This window comes from Rhipicephalus microplus, chromosome 2, assembly GCF_043290135.1.
Source record: "Rhipicephalus microplus isolate Deutch F79 chromosome 2, USDA_Rmic, whole genome shotgun sequence".
NCBI lineage: Eukaryota > Metazoa > Arthropoda > Arachnida > Ixodida > Ixodidae > Rhipicephalus > Rhipicephalus microplus.
Window position 1 is genome coordinate 65,193,319 of NC_134701.1, and position 14,583 is coordinate 65,207,901.

The 14,583-nt window shown below is 44.5% G+C and overlaps 1 long non-coding RNA gene across 1 annotated transcript; it reads right to left on the reverse strand.

Annotated features, from left to right (window-relative positions):
* Window positions 1–946: 946 nt before the first annotated feature.
* On the reverse strand, window positions 947–14,073 carry LOC142796274 (uncharacterized). Its single transcript, XR_012893687.1, has 2 exons — window positions 13,906–14,073; window positions 947–1,185 (listed from the first exon to the last, which is right to left on the reverse strand). It is a non-coding gene; the product is annotated as an uncharacterized LOC142796274 (long non-coding RNA).
* Window positions 14,074–14,583: the final 510 nt, after the last annotated feature.

Consider the following 14,583-nt stretch of genomic DNA (forward strand, 5'->3'; position numbering starts at 1 on the left):
GGTAGGAGTGGATCCAATTAATTACAGTATTGGGTAGGCCAATGTTTGAAAGTTTGGTGAGTATTTTACTATGGCAAACACAGTCGAAAGTTTTTCTAAAATCTAAAAAGATGGCGTCTATTTGGTCGCCCTTATCAAGTGCCATTGCGAAGTCGTGAATTGTGGTGACAAGTTGAGTGGTAGTCGAGAGGCCCTTCCTAAAACCATGCTGGAAGAGAGTCAAAATACTGTTTTCTTCAAGAAATGACATTATGTAATGCGTGGTGATATGCTCAAGAAGTTTACAAGGACCGGAAGTTAATGATATTGGCCGGTAGTTTTCAACATTTAGGCGATCACCTTTTTTAAATACGGGAATAACACGTGCCGTACGCCAATCATCGGGAAGAATTGAATTATGAAACGAAAGTCGAAAAATATGTGTGAAGACATGCGCGATAGGTTGGGCGTAACGTTGCAAAAATGCATTAGGTATGCCGTCAGGACCATTGGAAGATTTAGTCATAACATTCGGTAACAGTGAAAGGACAGCTTCAACAGTTATGAAATCGGCAGATATAGTAGACAGAGAAATAATGTTTGTGTCAGCATGATCTCCCTGAGTGAATACTGAGTGAAAATACTGATTGAGTTGGTTTGCAATTTTGACTGGATTGTTAACAATACAGCCATTTACTGATATCTCGGTCGGTGTTTTGTGTGCATCGCTCAAGTACCGCCAGAACCTATCCGGGTTAGTTTTCAAACAGTTAGGAAGCGAGTGGTTGAAGTATCTTGCCTTAGCTTCACTTAGCCGAGTTTCAAGCTGGGCCTTCAACGAGATAAGTCTGCAGGGTATTCTTTTCTTTTTTCTAGCTCGTTTTAGCTTGCGGTGAAATGTATGATATCTCTAGTAATCCATGGGTTATTTCGGTTCCGTTTGCTTGGCACAAACTTACCAGTGCAATAATGTATCGCAGTTTTTATTTCGTTCCAGGCGATCGACACATCATCAGAAAGATTATCACATAAGAACCACAGATAATCCAAAATGGCCTGGTCATCCGCCTTCGAGTAATCCTTAATGACATGTCTGAGTGACAGCATCCACTGCAGCACATCTTCGACAGTGGGCACGGCGAGACGATAGCGACCATGTTGCTGACCACGAAGTTTTTCTTCGTTGCACATCAAAGTGAATATTGCCTGTAAAAGTGTAATCCTATTACATATTTAGAAGCACACAATTTATGCCTAATTGAAAGCATATGTGGTCATTTTTTTAGTGTTATTAGGACGTTTCTGTAAGTTATACATAGATCTCATTTTTTATAGGCGCCAACGTTTCCGGAAAATTTGGCCCACCTGCTTCCCTTATTAAAAATATTTCAATTTGGAACAATCTGTGTTTCTTTTGATCAGTAGGCATATGGCACACGCATAACAACACTATATCGAAATGCTTCCTTAGAAGAGCCTTAATGTGTGTTGTATGAAATCAAAAGTAGCTAGACAACTAGTAGAATGATGATTTGTGGTGCTTAATGGTGCAAGAGCCAATAGATGACCAAAGAGCGCCATTTCAGGAGACAGATGTGAACAATGATATGGTATGTGTCTGTGTAGGAGCCTTAAAATTCCTCGTGCTTACGTTGGTAAAAATATGAAAATATAAAACCATTACAATAATGTGAAGTATGTACAGTGAAACTTAAAGGAGAAAGGTCGGGATAAATAAATATGTAGTTACCGCAGGCGTGGCCTCAGTCGTGATATGTGCTATAGATCAGCTCGGTAGATGGGGCGAAAGCTATGTATATCGTTTAAAAACGCAAACGGTGATTGGACTTTAAAAGGCGCATACCTACCGATGAGCATGGCCGGATTTAGCGGCAGCTGCTGTTGGTTGGGAAGTAAAAAGTGTGTTTTTTTCTTAGAGCATCTACACCCCAAAAAAAAGGAGCGAGAATGGAGAAACGGGCTCCGTTCCTCCTTCGGCGCAGCGACTTCCTCCCTTTCGGGCACTTTCCCTATCGCGCCCTCTCGCGGCGAGGACCAAACGAGCAACGTTCCTCCTTCAGTGTTCAAGTTTCTCCTCAATCACCGGGGTTTTGCGTGCGCATGCGCACGGTGAGCCTAGCCGGCCGCGGCCAGTCGCGAGCAATCGTTTTTACCTAAGATAGATGCAAGCACTGCGGCAGTGACGTTTCTTTTTTGTATTAGTGTAGAGTAAAAGACTTCCTTTATTTATCGCTTGGCACTCGCACGACGTTCCGCACACTTCCTTGTGTGTCTCGGCTTGTTTTCTACTACCAATTTGTCACAAATACAAAGAGCTCTGCTTCCCAAGCAGTCTTGCTTTATCGATTACCTTAGACTGTATACAAATACTGAATTTTTTCGGTGTTAACATACTTGGTAAGCCCACGCATTTTTAGTTTCGCACTGCACCAGCAGCACTCATGAATTCAACGATGCGCATAAGAAAGCATCACACCTAATTTTTGCAACATTCTAGGAAACCTGATACCACTGTACAGTTCTTGCGTGAAAGCACGATCATATACATTTGATAGAGTTATATACGTGCCGCTACTGCCATATGGATGTTCTCTGCAGTTTACTCCATTCGAATACAGCTGCCGTGACCGGAAGTTGAACCTCCGTCCTCCAGCATACTCACACGACACCCAATAGGGCTATGCTACCATGACAGGTGAAAGCACAAAGGGAAACAGGCTCATTGAGCGTTTATTCGCAAGAATGGGTTGCAACTATCATAAACGTTTTAAACATCATCATACCTACACTTTTGTGAAAAGTAAACCAATGAATTCTGTCAGTTAAACTAAATTCTTAATCACATGCGTTTTGAACTGCCCATGCCAGCACCGAGAGGTAAGACGGAATTATGCACGCGAGCAATATGCCTTTCTCATCCATGATTCTCCTTTGTCGCGAGAAACTCCACACAAAATGCACTTCTAGTAACAGCTGTGCACAGCAGGTGAGTACTAACGCTCACTCACCTTTGTGAAAAGAGTATTCTGAATCCAGAGTAATAACCACCACAGCCACAGCGCTAACAACAAAGTATCTAGGCACAGCATGTTATAACGCTATAGTAAATTTGCGCACTGCAGCGCTAGCACCTCCACTCAAGTAATAGAGCTGCTGCGACGCCAGCAGCCACTGCCATCACTCACGAAAAAATACCGCCGGATGCGAGGTCATTGCTTGTTTCTCTCGCAAGACCCGCGTTATAACGTACGTATACACTGCTAGGACGGTCGTTACCGCATCAAAAACATTGTCATTGAAGGGCTAGTGGTGTACTGTATCCATGGCTAATGGTCAGACTTGTGGTAAGCACGTAAAAAGAATATAAGCAAACGTTAACACGAAACAACTAAACGAGGTCGACGCGACCACAGAACATAACCTACATTGACGGAGACTAAGTCTGGTGTGCATTCTGCGCCCTCTCCGAGTAACAAGTGGAAGAATAGAAAAAGACGTGACCTGCGAAATGGCTAGCGCGCGGCAAGCGCTTGCATTCTCGGAGGCTTAAAAAAAAATATCTGTGTCAGTGGACGAGAGTCGGCGTAGCGTTCGAAATGCCATGGGCATTCCATCCATGGCTTGGTGTAATCGTTTTCGCAAAAACCAGATGAGCTCTAGTAATTAGTCCGTTCATTATTGTGCAACCGTTAATAAAGTTTCATGTGTCTAAGCATCAGATACAACATATTTATGTGTGTGCATGTTGTGGTATTGCCAGAAAACGTAAAAAAGTGTACAAAAACTTACATGTAACCTTTGCACACTAAGGTCAGCCAAAATTCATTGCTATATAAGCTTGTGCGTTTTCGTAGTAGGGTGTGAGTAAAAAAAAAGTAAACACGTCAAAATGTGTGCCAAGTGTGTGCCGCTATGAATATTGATTCTTTGGGTTCTTCCTCATTGCGTTCACTCTATATGCGTACTATGTGTCCTTGTGTGCATGTGTAGCTAGCTATATGCATTGCATCAGCATATATTAGGCGTCGGGTGTCAGTGAGTAATCCTGAATGGGTTGAGTCATAAATTATCCGCAAGGTAGCCGTGATGGTGGGTATGACAACGTACGTCGCCGCAGGCAACCTTTTTCTATTATATTCAGTCTCTCCATCCAGATGGCGCTAGCTACCACTTACTTCACGACTATGACGCTCTCACACCTCCAGCTACTTATATAACTTTGAAAATTTATTTATCATAGCTGCACTACTGAGTCGGAATGCTTTCGCTGTGATCGAGTCTACGGTTCGGAAGCACATCTCGTGAACTGCGGCCCCGTAAACGCACGGATAACGTCGCTACACTATGTGAATTTGCGAGAAATACAGCAAGCCTAGCACGCACTCTTCGGGTGAGGACTGTGCAGTATCCGTGTCTTTCAGAGTGAACGTCACCTCACTGGCCAAACGAAACCTACTTGCTCCGTTGTTCTCTTTCGCGATGTTTTCATCACTACAGGTTCATCTGCTTGTTTTTATAATCACTTCGTTTGATATCAAGCTCAGCGGGACAGTTGTTTGTAACTTTCAGTGCCGTGTACTCCTTATTAGTCGAGAATTGATGCATTTGCTAAGCCTACCCGCTTCACTAACCTGGGGTCAGCCATGTTGATTTTCATAGAGAGGAACACGCTTCTCCGTGGATGAGGGAGCAACGTTTCTCTATTTAAAGACTTACATTGGGAACATCGCCGTTCCTCCCTGAATGAAGAGAATGTCACTCCATTTTTTAAGAGTGTAGCTCATTGCACTAAATGAGGATGTGGGAGCTGTAAGTTGTTCTCCACATTTATCACACTTTGGCGGATCGCCACCGTACAAAAGGTGTGAATGGGTAGTGTGGGTGTGTCCTAATTAATGTAGTAAAAGGGACCTCTGTACGCCATGACTTCGACACTAGCAGCCAGTTTCCTAGATGTGGCTTTACAAGATTCAATTTATTCTGCGTTTCACCTCCCTATAATTTCTGCCAATCATTCCTGAGTTGTCTTTTAAGGTAGGGTTTCAGGTCGAGTGCTGGAACTGCTATGGCTGTATTGGCAGCACTTTCGTGGGCGGATGTAGCTAGCTAGTCCGCCCAACACGTTTCCTTGGATCTCACGGTGCACAGACACCCAGAAAACCAGGGCATGCTGTTTTTGTGAATATACCTTGCATAATTGTGAGTATACAAAGATAGGCACAGGGTTTCTGTTGTTTGCGATTGTTTTTAGGGCTTTTCCTACCCTCAGTGTTTCAGTGTAGATAACTTTTTAGCTCTAGTTGTTTATTATGTTTTATGGCCGCAAGTATCGTGTATGCTTCTCCTGTGAAGATATTTGTATTCGTGTGCAGAACGCCGACATCTGAAAAAAATTGGACTGACCGCTGCATATGACACAGAAGTGTGGGACTTAGAGGCATTTGTAAAAAAAATCCGGACTGGTGTACTTCTGCAGAAGTTCAAAAATACATATACGTGCAAGGCGAGAGTGTTTTGAAAGCTATATGAAGAACACATAACAATCTATTACCTTCCACTGCCATGTTGGGAGATTTGCAACAGTGACCGCCAAACAGTGTTCTAAAATGGGCACACCCATTTCGTCTCTGAGGCTCCTCACATGAAGTTCGGAGGGCTGTCGTAGCGAAGGGCGGGTATAAAAAAGGGTAGAAGTGGACAAGTCATTGATAGTTGATAGTGACGGATGCTTCTTGTTTGCGTTAACCTTCAGAAAATATGCAAATAATAAAAAGGATTTCTGCACACGGAGTGACCACTCATTCGGTTTCACGTAAAGGCATTCTATGGGGCTAGTGCGAAAGGCACCCGTAGATAGGCGAATGCCCAGATGATGAACAGGATCAAGCCTCTGCAGAGCGCTTGGTGTGGCGGACTGATAGATTATTGCCGCGTAGTCTAAGCGAGTGCGAATAAGGCTCCTGTACAAATCCATCAGATACTTCTTGTGACTGCCCCACGTGTTGCGTGACAATACCTTTGGGACATTCATTGTTTTTATGCTTTTATTTTTCATGTGCCTATTGTGTGATATGAACCATTAGTTTACTATTCAAAATTACGCCTAGAAACTTATGCCCCGTCTTTCCGAGAGATGTTGACCATGTAGGTGAACATCTGGATCAAAATGAAGGCCTCGCTTCCGAGAGCCCAAGACGCTGGTGATCTGTCGAGCATTCAAGCTGAAGCCATCCTTTTCTGCCCATTTCGTCATCTTGTTTAGACCAGAGTTACACTGTACTGTGACGAAGCAAATAAAGCAATCAATCAACCTAGTTGGACCTGCCACTCACACATTGACAGATTACATGATTTAAAACCAATCTGCACATCGTCCGCATATGTGCAATAAAACATATTTCGTGGAATGCAAAGGCGCCAGGAATTCATCTTGATAATGAAAAGATTACAACTAAGCACACCCCCCTGTGGCACTCCTGTCTCTTGCACAAGTGTTTGGAACAACACATTACCCACTCGCACACAGAACGTCCAGATGGACAAGTAACTTTTGATTAGGATTCAAGCACTCAGCGTGATCTCAACCCCCGGGATCCTCTTTTCCCCGGACGCTGCTAGCACACGCACGGCGAGGCGTGAAAAGGAGTCCCCCCCCCCCCCCCCCCCAATAGCTCGGGTCCGTGGTTTCATTACCCACCAAACGCCTGCTTACGCAGACGCCTCTGTGGGGTGATGACTGGTAGCGTACTTACTGCAGGTACGTAAAAAGGTTCACCTTTCAACTTCGGTGGTGCTTGTACGCAGACAATCAAAGCGCGCGCTACCGAATCAATAATGCTGAAGCAGAAAGAAGGAGCTATTTGCAGAACGAAGCTCTTTAGGGTATATGTAGTATGTATGTAGCCACCTCTACATTATGAATTGTTCACTAGATGGTGTAGTGTTCCTATTCCCTTGAAAATAATATGACTAAATGGCGTTAGTGATTTTTTGTATAGCTGACAATTATAGACCATAGATGGTGCTGTTATGATAGAAAATTAGATAAGAGATATTAGGAGATAATATATTAGGAGATATAAATGCGCACATAGAAGACATGGATGGATATACTGTCCCAACAGGCAGAATGCTATTGAATATATGTGAAAAGCATGATTTAATAATTGGCAACAACACCGAAAAAGGCGAAGGGCAGATAAGATGGGAGAAGGAAAGGCTGCAGTCGACGATAGATTACGCAATAATTTCACATAGGATGTATGATCGGCTAAGGGTGATGAACATAAATGAATATGGGTCCAGAAGCTTAGGTAGTGATCTCAAACGTATGAAGCTGAGTTTTGGAAGAGAAATGAAAATGGAAAAGCGTCATTACGATTGATTGATTGATATGCGGGGTTTAACGTCCCAAAACCATCCATCATATAATTATGAGACGCCGTAGTGGAGGGTTCCGGAAACTTCGACCACCTGGGGTTCTTTAACCTGCACCCAAATCTGAGCACACGGGCCTACAACATTCACGCCTCCATCGGAAATGCAGCTGCCGCAGCCGAGATTCAATCCCGGGACCTGCGGGTCAGCAGCCGAGTACCATAACCATTAGACCACCGTGGTGGGGCGGCATTACGAGTGCCCACACTGTAATATTTATTCAGAAAGACAAATAGAAATAGCAACGAAAGAGATTTAAAAAATAATCACCAAGAGCACTAAAACAGAGCGGACGTACGCAAACCTAACTCGATTCTTTGAGTTAGAGCTTGCTAAGGTACGAGTTAAATCAACCGGGCAAGCATACAGAAACCCCAGAGCTGGTGAGATGAGGAATTTAAGGAAGCCAAAGTAAGACATCAGGAAGCCTCCAGGCAGCAGAGGTATGCTAAAGAGAGAGGTGAATTGGAAGATGATGTCAAAAGAAAATGGGATAACTTTTTGAGCTGCAGAAGGTAAGCGTCCGATTATATCAGTCAAAAGATTAGAAGAAAAGGGCCCATTGAATGACCAAAGTAAACAAAAAGGATAGAAAGGCAGCTGCAGAGTGTTGGAACCACCTAGGGCCTCTGAGTATTAGCACAAGCATGAAACAGAGGTTTATAACTACAGTTCAAGGGTTCAGACTAGAAGGGGATGAGGCACTGTAATTTATGAGAACAATGATGACAAAAAAATTTAAACACCAAGAAAGCGCTGAATGCACTGTACCAGATGAGGATGGACCAATTATTTCAGTGGTTTCACTGGAGCAATGCGAGTTGGAAAGGGCAGAGAAAGCCGATCAACAGGCCCTGACGGCATCCCAATCATGCTAATAAATAAACTAGGACCAAACTGTAAGGAAACATTAAGAGAGGCAGCGAGCAAAGCAACAATGGATGGTGAAGCTCCCAATGGATCGAAACCAAGCAGGATGAACATGATCTATAAAAGAAAGGGGGACAAAGCCGATATATACAACTACCATTCTATAACAGTGACATCAGTAGTTCGCAGACTGGTGATGCTGATAGTAAAGTAAAGACTACAGACATGGGTGGAGGATGAGGGGTGTGAGAGAACTACAAAATGGGTTACGTAAACGAAGGAGGTTGGAGGATCATCTACTTTCATTGACGCAGTGTACTGAAATAGTGGGAAAAGAACACAGGCCCCTGTGGCTGGCATTTATAGATATGAAAGGAGCTTACGATAGTGTTATTCAAAAAGACTTGTGAGGAATACTGGGGTATTAGACGCGGAAGATGGAAAAACTAATCTTCTAAAGGATATCTATAAAGGTAACAAGGCAGTTATCAATTAGGAAGAACAAGTATCTGAGCCTATAGAGATACAACGTGGGCTTCGACAGGGATGTCTCTTGTCACCTTGGTTACTTATGCTGTATCTCCTGGGTGTAGAAGCTAAATCAGAAGGGAGTCAACTCGGATTCAGCCTCTCTTTTGCCAAGCAAGGAAAACACATTGAACACTCATTACCATCTTTGATGTATGCAGATGTTATAGTATTAGTAGCCGACAAGAAAAATCTGCAGGGACTGATAGACACCTGTGGTATTGAGGGGGATAGGTAAAATTTGAAGTTTAGCAGAGAAAATCAGCGACCATGATTTTTAATGATAACAAAGGCAGTGAGCATAAAATAGAGGAAGTCACGTTAGAAATAGTAGATAAATACAAATAGTTGGGGATATGAATAAATAACGGAGCTGAGTATTTAAGGAAGCATGAAAGATACATAATGATTAAGAGCACCAAGAATGCAGCTCTAATGAAAAATAGGGCACTGTGGAACAACAATAGGTATGACACTGTGAGAGGGATTTGGAAAAGTGTCATGGTCCCTGGTTTGAAGTTTGTTAATGCGGTCTTCTGCATGAAATCAGAAGTTCAAGCAACACTTAAAATTAAATTGGAATCATGCAATATCCCCGCAGTATGGAAAACCGCAAAAATCATACCAATACACAAAGCAGGCAGCAAAACCACGGTGTCAAATTACAGGCCAATATCACTAACTTGTTATGTCTGTAAAGTGTCAGAACATATGATATTGAAACACATAAGTATTTAGTTAGAAAAAAATCACACCCTGTCTCCTGTACAACACGGTTCCGGAAAGGCCTTTCAACGGTTACTCAACTTTTAGAATTATTACATGATGCAGCCAAGTCCATTGATAACCATAAACAAACTGAACTCATCTTCTTAGACTTTCCGAAGAAATTTGAGCGTGTTTCTCTTACAAAAATAAACAAGTAAATTAGAAGGTACTCTTGGAGATAGCACCATTGTTCTCTGGATTAAAGATTACTTAACAAATCGCTCACAATTTGTACAGTTAAAGGACACCACCTCTATAATAGCAGCAGTCACGTCAGGCGTGCCACAAGGTAGCGTCTTAGCACCAATATTATTCACAATATTCATTATTACTCTGGCCCTCTCATCTGAAGTAAAACTAGGACTCTTTGCAGATGACTGCGTACTTTACCAGGAAATAATACTCCTGCATTCTTCATAACCGAGCACTGGAAGACGTACACTCTAGGTGAGAACAATGGCAAATGTCCCTCAATAATAGTAAATGTGTCTCCATCACAATAACCCACAAAAAACACAGGTCCAGCTTTTTTTACAAGATTGACAACTGCCCCTTAGCCACAGTCTCTAGCCATAAATATCTAAGAATAACGATCTCAAACGACCTCGGATGGGATACCCACATTGATAATATTACTAGCACAGCCATAAAAAGACTATTTTTATTGAAAAGACGCATTAAACTTGCACCACCAAATATAAAACTAATAGCTTATACTACCCTGGTCAGATCTGAATTAGATTATGCCAGCCCTGTCTGGTTCCCGTATACCCACCAACAGAGTAATAAAATAGAAGCGGTTCAAAAAAAAAAGCAATAAGGTTTATTTTTTGCAAGTATAGACTGACAGACTCACCAACGCACCTACTCAATAACGCTGGCATTTTATCACTACAAAACCGAACAAAACTAACAAGACTAAAACTAATGTTTCAACTACTCCACAACATAATAAAAATAAATACCTCAAGGTATCTATCTTTTTTTCACGGCAGACCAAACTGTTATAATCATTCCCATACTCTTGTAGAATACTCTTTTAACACTAATTGCTTTAAATACTCATCTTTTCTCTAACTATTAAAGATTGAAACTCCCTGAAACCAACCTTAAACACTGAATCATCCATAAACTTGTTTACAGCTGTGTTTGAATGCGAATTGCTTGCCTCGCAAATCGCACTAAAAACATCTTATAATCAATAAACCCAATAAACGAGTCAGTGTCATATTGCTAATACAAAAGTTTTGTTTTTTATGATTGTTATTTCAAGTGACATGTTTTTCGATTAGCTTATTGTTCGTAAAATTCTTTGAACAAGTTGTTCAATAAAAAGGCCTAATTGTTTTCTCTAAAGCATAGTACAAATGCATGCATTATTTTTTCGCGGTAGTTTTTTAACGACAAACAAGTTCATGATTTTGTTTTGCTATTACTAAAATTTTTTGATTGCGTGTTCTTTAATGGCAACGTATAACCTCTGATTTGCATGTCATTTTGTAATTCCACTTGCTTTTGTGTTTTCTATCAATATGAATCTCTGTAAACAAATATTCGTTTTTATATGCCTTCCCTTCTATAATCTCAGATGAGATTGGCAGTATTGTTAAATAAATAAAATAAATAGATAAACAACGTGGCATAGGTAGACTTGCTTTGGGAGTACATGGGAATACCCCAAATAAGGGGGTAAAGGGAGACATGGGATAGACATCGTTTGAATGCAGGGAAGATAGCAGCAAGACAGAATTTGAGGAGTGAGTGAGAAAAATGGGATAGGAGCGTTGGCTAGAAAAGTTTTCGTTTATTTGTACATGAAGCATGTCGATACTAAATGGAGGAAACGAACAAGAAAATTGTCGAAGAAATATTTACACAAGAGCAGAATACCAAGCCAAAAGTAAACATTGGTTAAGAAGAAGGGAAAGGAAACAGAGAGGAACATGTGGATGATGGGAATGCTTAAAAAATCATCACTGGATACCTACCAAATTTTTAAGCAGGGAAGTGAAAGGGGAAAGATCTACGATAAGTTTCGGGTTACTTCTCTGCTCTTCGAGGCTAGAACGGGGGTATTGCGGACAAAGGCGTACCGAGCAAAATACCGAGGCACAGACCCAGTATGTAGTGCGTGTGGAGGGGAGGAAACGACTGAACATTTGATAGTTTTCTGTAAAAGGCTTGACCCTATAGTTGAAAATAATGGCGCCGAATTTTTCAAAGCATTGGGGTTTAAGGACAGCGAAGGCAAAACATACTTTGACGAGTAGAAAAAATTGGCCCGAATCTACACGTTAAACTGTAAATGTCGTCAAAAGACGATAGTCTTGCGTCTGGAGAGAGTGAACAAAACGTTTGTTTGACGTTCTGCGCAAGAAAATCGGTGAATCGTATTCTGAAGGCGCTGCGTTCGAATGCCTTGAGCGTGTAGCAGGAGGGAACAAGCGCATCTAGGCACGTTTGACACGAGTGCCATCTGACAGTTATCTTCAAAAACGAAGGCGTGCGCGACAGCGGATGAAAATGCACGCCAGTCTCGGAGGTGATAAGGTGTGGAATGCAAAACGATGAGGAGGTGCCACCACCATGTCGTCGTAGCAAAGCGTTGGAAACACATTCTGGGGCATCGCGTTGCACTGTCAGCGCAGCGCAAAAAGAGGCGGATGAGATTTCAAACAAGAAGGACGGGTGTTTTTGCGCTCCCATCCTTATCCCGATCTTCGCTCCGCGCTATTCGCGCACAGCCCTTTTAAGGGCTACATATGGCACCTCAGCGATGTACCCGAAAAAAATCAACGCAGCAGGATGCAGTTCTGGCAGCCTCGGCGTCATCTTCGGTGCCAACACAGCAGCATGAGCAGGCCCAAGCCAAGCCAGCGTGCTCCAAAAAAAATCTAGCGGCAGAGAAAGTCAACAGCCATCACACTGCTGCTGTGTCCCCGGCTTCGAGCAAAGCGGAGGCGTACACTGGTGCTTGGTCGTCTCCTGCCACGGCCGTGGCTAACTGCAAGGGACACCCCTGGCAGCAACACCTACTCCTCATCTCCTTCAACTACTGCGGCCGCCGAGCAAACGGCGTCTGCCTCCAGTGAGCGCGGCATGTCCCCAAGGACGCTTCCGTGTTCTGATGGTGCCCACGTTGCTGGCGACCTTCCTCCGATTGAATGTGCGGCCACCATCATCTTTCGGCCGGTAGGGAAGAAGGCTAACTTCTTGGCTGCTTCGAGGGATGCGATCGCCGCCTTCCTTTCGCGGTTGCCAGCCACCCAGCGAGTGCGGCTGAATTTCCGGCGCGACCTTGTTGCTGTGGACAGCTACCCCACCGCCGATCTGACTGCCCTACTCCAGGCCGGAACGATCTGTGCAACCAAGGTTGGAGCCAAACAACACGAGCTGAGCATCTGCGTTAGCATGTTTTTTGGTGTGGACCCAACGATCCCCTTCGAGAACCTCGCCGACAACCTTGCTTCACCTGTGCCCATCGTGTCCGGTGTACGCAGAGGCAACCGCCTCACCCTCACATTCGCTGGGACTACCATCCCGCCGGATATACTGCTCTATAAGCAAAGGCGCCCAGTTCGACCCCGTCAGCCCCGGCTTCTGCAGTGCTCCCGTTGCGACCGCTTCCGGCACACGACCGCCACCTGCTATCGGGGCGAACGGTGCCTGCGCTGCGGCCTCAAGCACGCCCCAGGATCGTGTGCAGCACACCCCCGTTGCCTAAACTACAGCGGGAAACACCCTTCAAGCGAGCTCCGCTGTCCAGCAAGGCAACTCCATCGCAAAGCCGTGGTCATCATGGCCTCAACTGACGGCACCGTGACTCGCCGCCAAACCCTGCAGCATGCTAGGACCCCTGGCAGCAACGCCTCCATCATCAAGGGTTGCTTCTTCTGAAATGCGCTCGCCGGTACCGGCGACACAACCTCGGAGGCCACCCCTTGTCCTGCAGCGAGTGCGCCCGTCGCCCCACCACAACGACGACTGCTCCGATCTCGGCCACAGCTCAGCTGGCCCCTACTGTCGTCGAAAAGCGCTCGACAGTGACGCAAACACCGCGCGCTTTTTCGGAACCGCTGGTTCCCGTCACCGTCAACAGAAGCACGACGACGGAGCCCGCCACTGCAACCTCGCAGCAACCCGAGATCCAAAAAAGGAACGAGCTCCTGACCGCCCTTGCTACAGCACTTCGAGTGGCGCTCAGGGCTCTACCAGATTGCTATGATCGCAATGTCGCTTCTTGGGCCCTCTTCCCCTTCGAGGCTCGTGCCCAACAGTTTGGCATCAACCTGGAGGACTCACCTGGTTATCAAGAAGCCGGCTCCCGTCCGTTATAAATCGTGCACATCACTGTGCCGCTGGCCTTCTTGGTGGTAAGTCCCAGTCGACTGCGTGTGGCATACCTTCTTTTCGCGTATGCTTACTCCACTCTTTCTATTTTTTTCTTCCCCTTACTGCTACATCACCCTGGGCACCACGTCTTCTTCCTGCTCCGTGTTCCACGTGTCCTTGTTTACGGGGGCTGCTCGGAGCTGCCTGACGGCTTTTTTTCCTTCTTGTTTTTTTTTCTTATCTTTTCTCCCTTCCTATTCTACGTGGGCACATTCAGCCTTTGCAGTACACACTCACCCCTTCACTATCAGTTCGGGAGTGCCGTAACTTTTTCTCACTTGTCCAGAGGTTTCTTTTGTTTTGCTCTCTTTTTTTCTCTCCCTTCTCCTTGACGGGCGCATCTCTTCACCCCCGGCTTCTCGGTGGGCCTTTCTGTATATCGCGCCTGCCGCGTTTGTTTCTTGCGCGCGTGCGCGATACGAGTGATGGAATGCTTTTCACGACTCTACTCTTACCTCTTCTCTTCTGTCTCTTTACTTCCATCCCCCCCTTCCCTGCGCTTAACTGTGGAGGTGCCCTCGATCAAGAGAGGCAGTAACGGGACTGCGCTTTTTTCTTCCTTTTTCCTCTTTTAAAGCCACTTGGTTG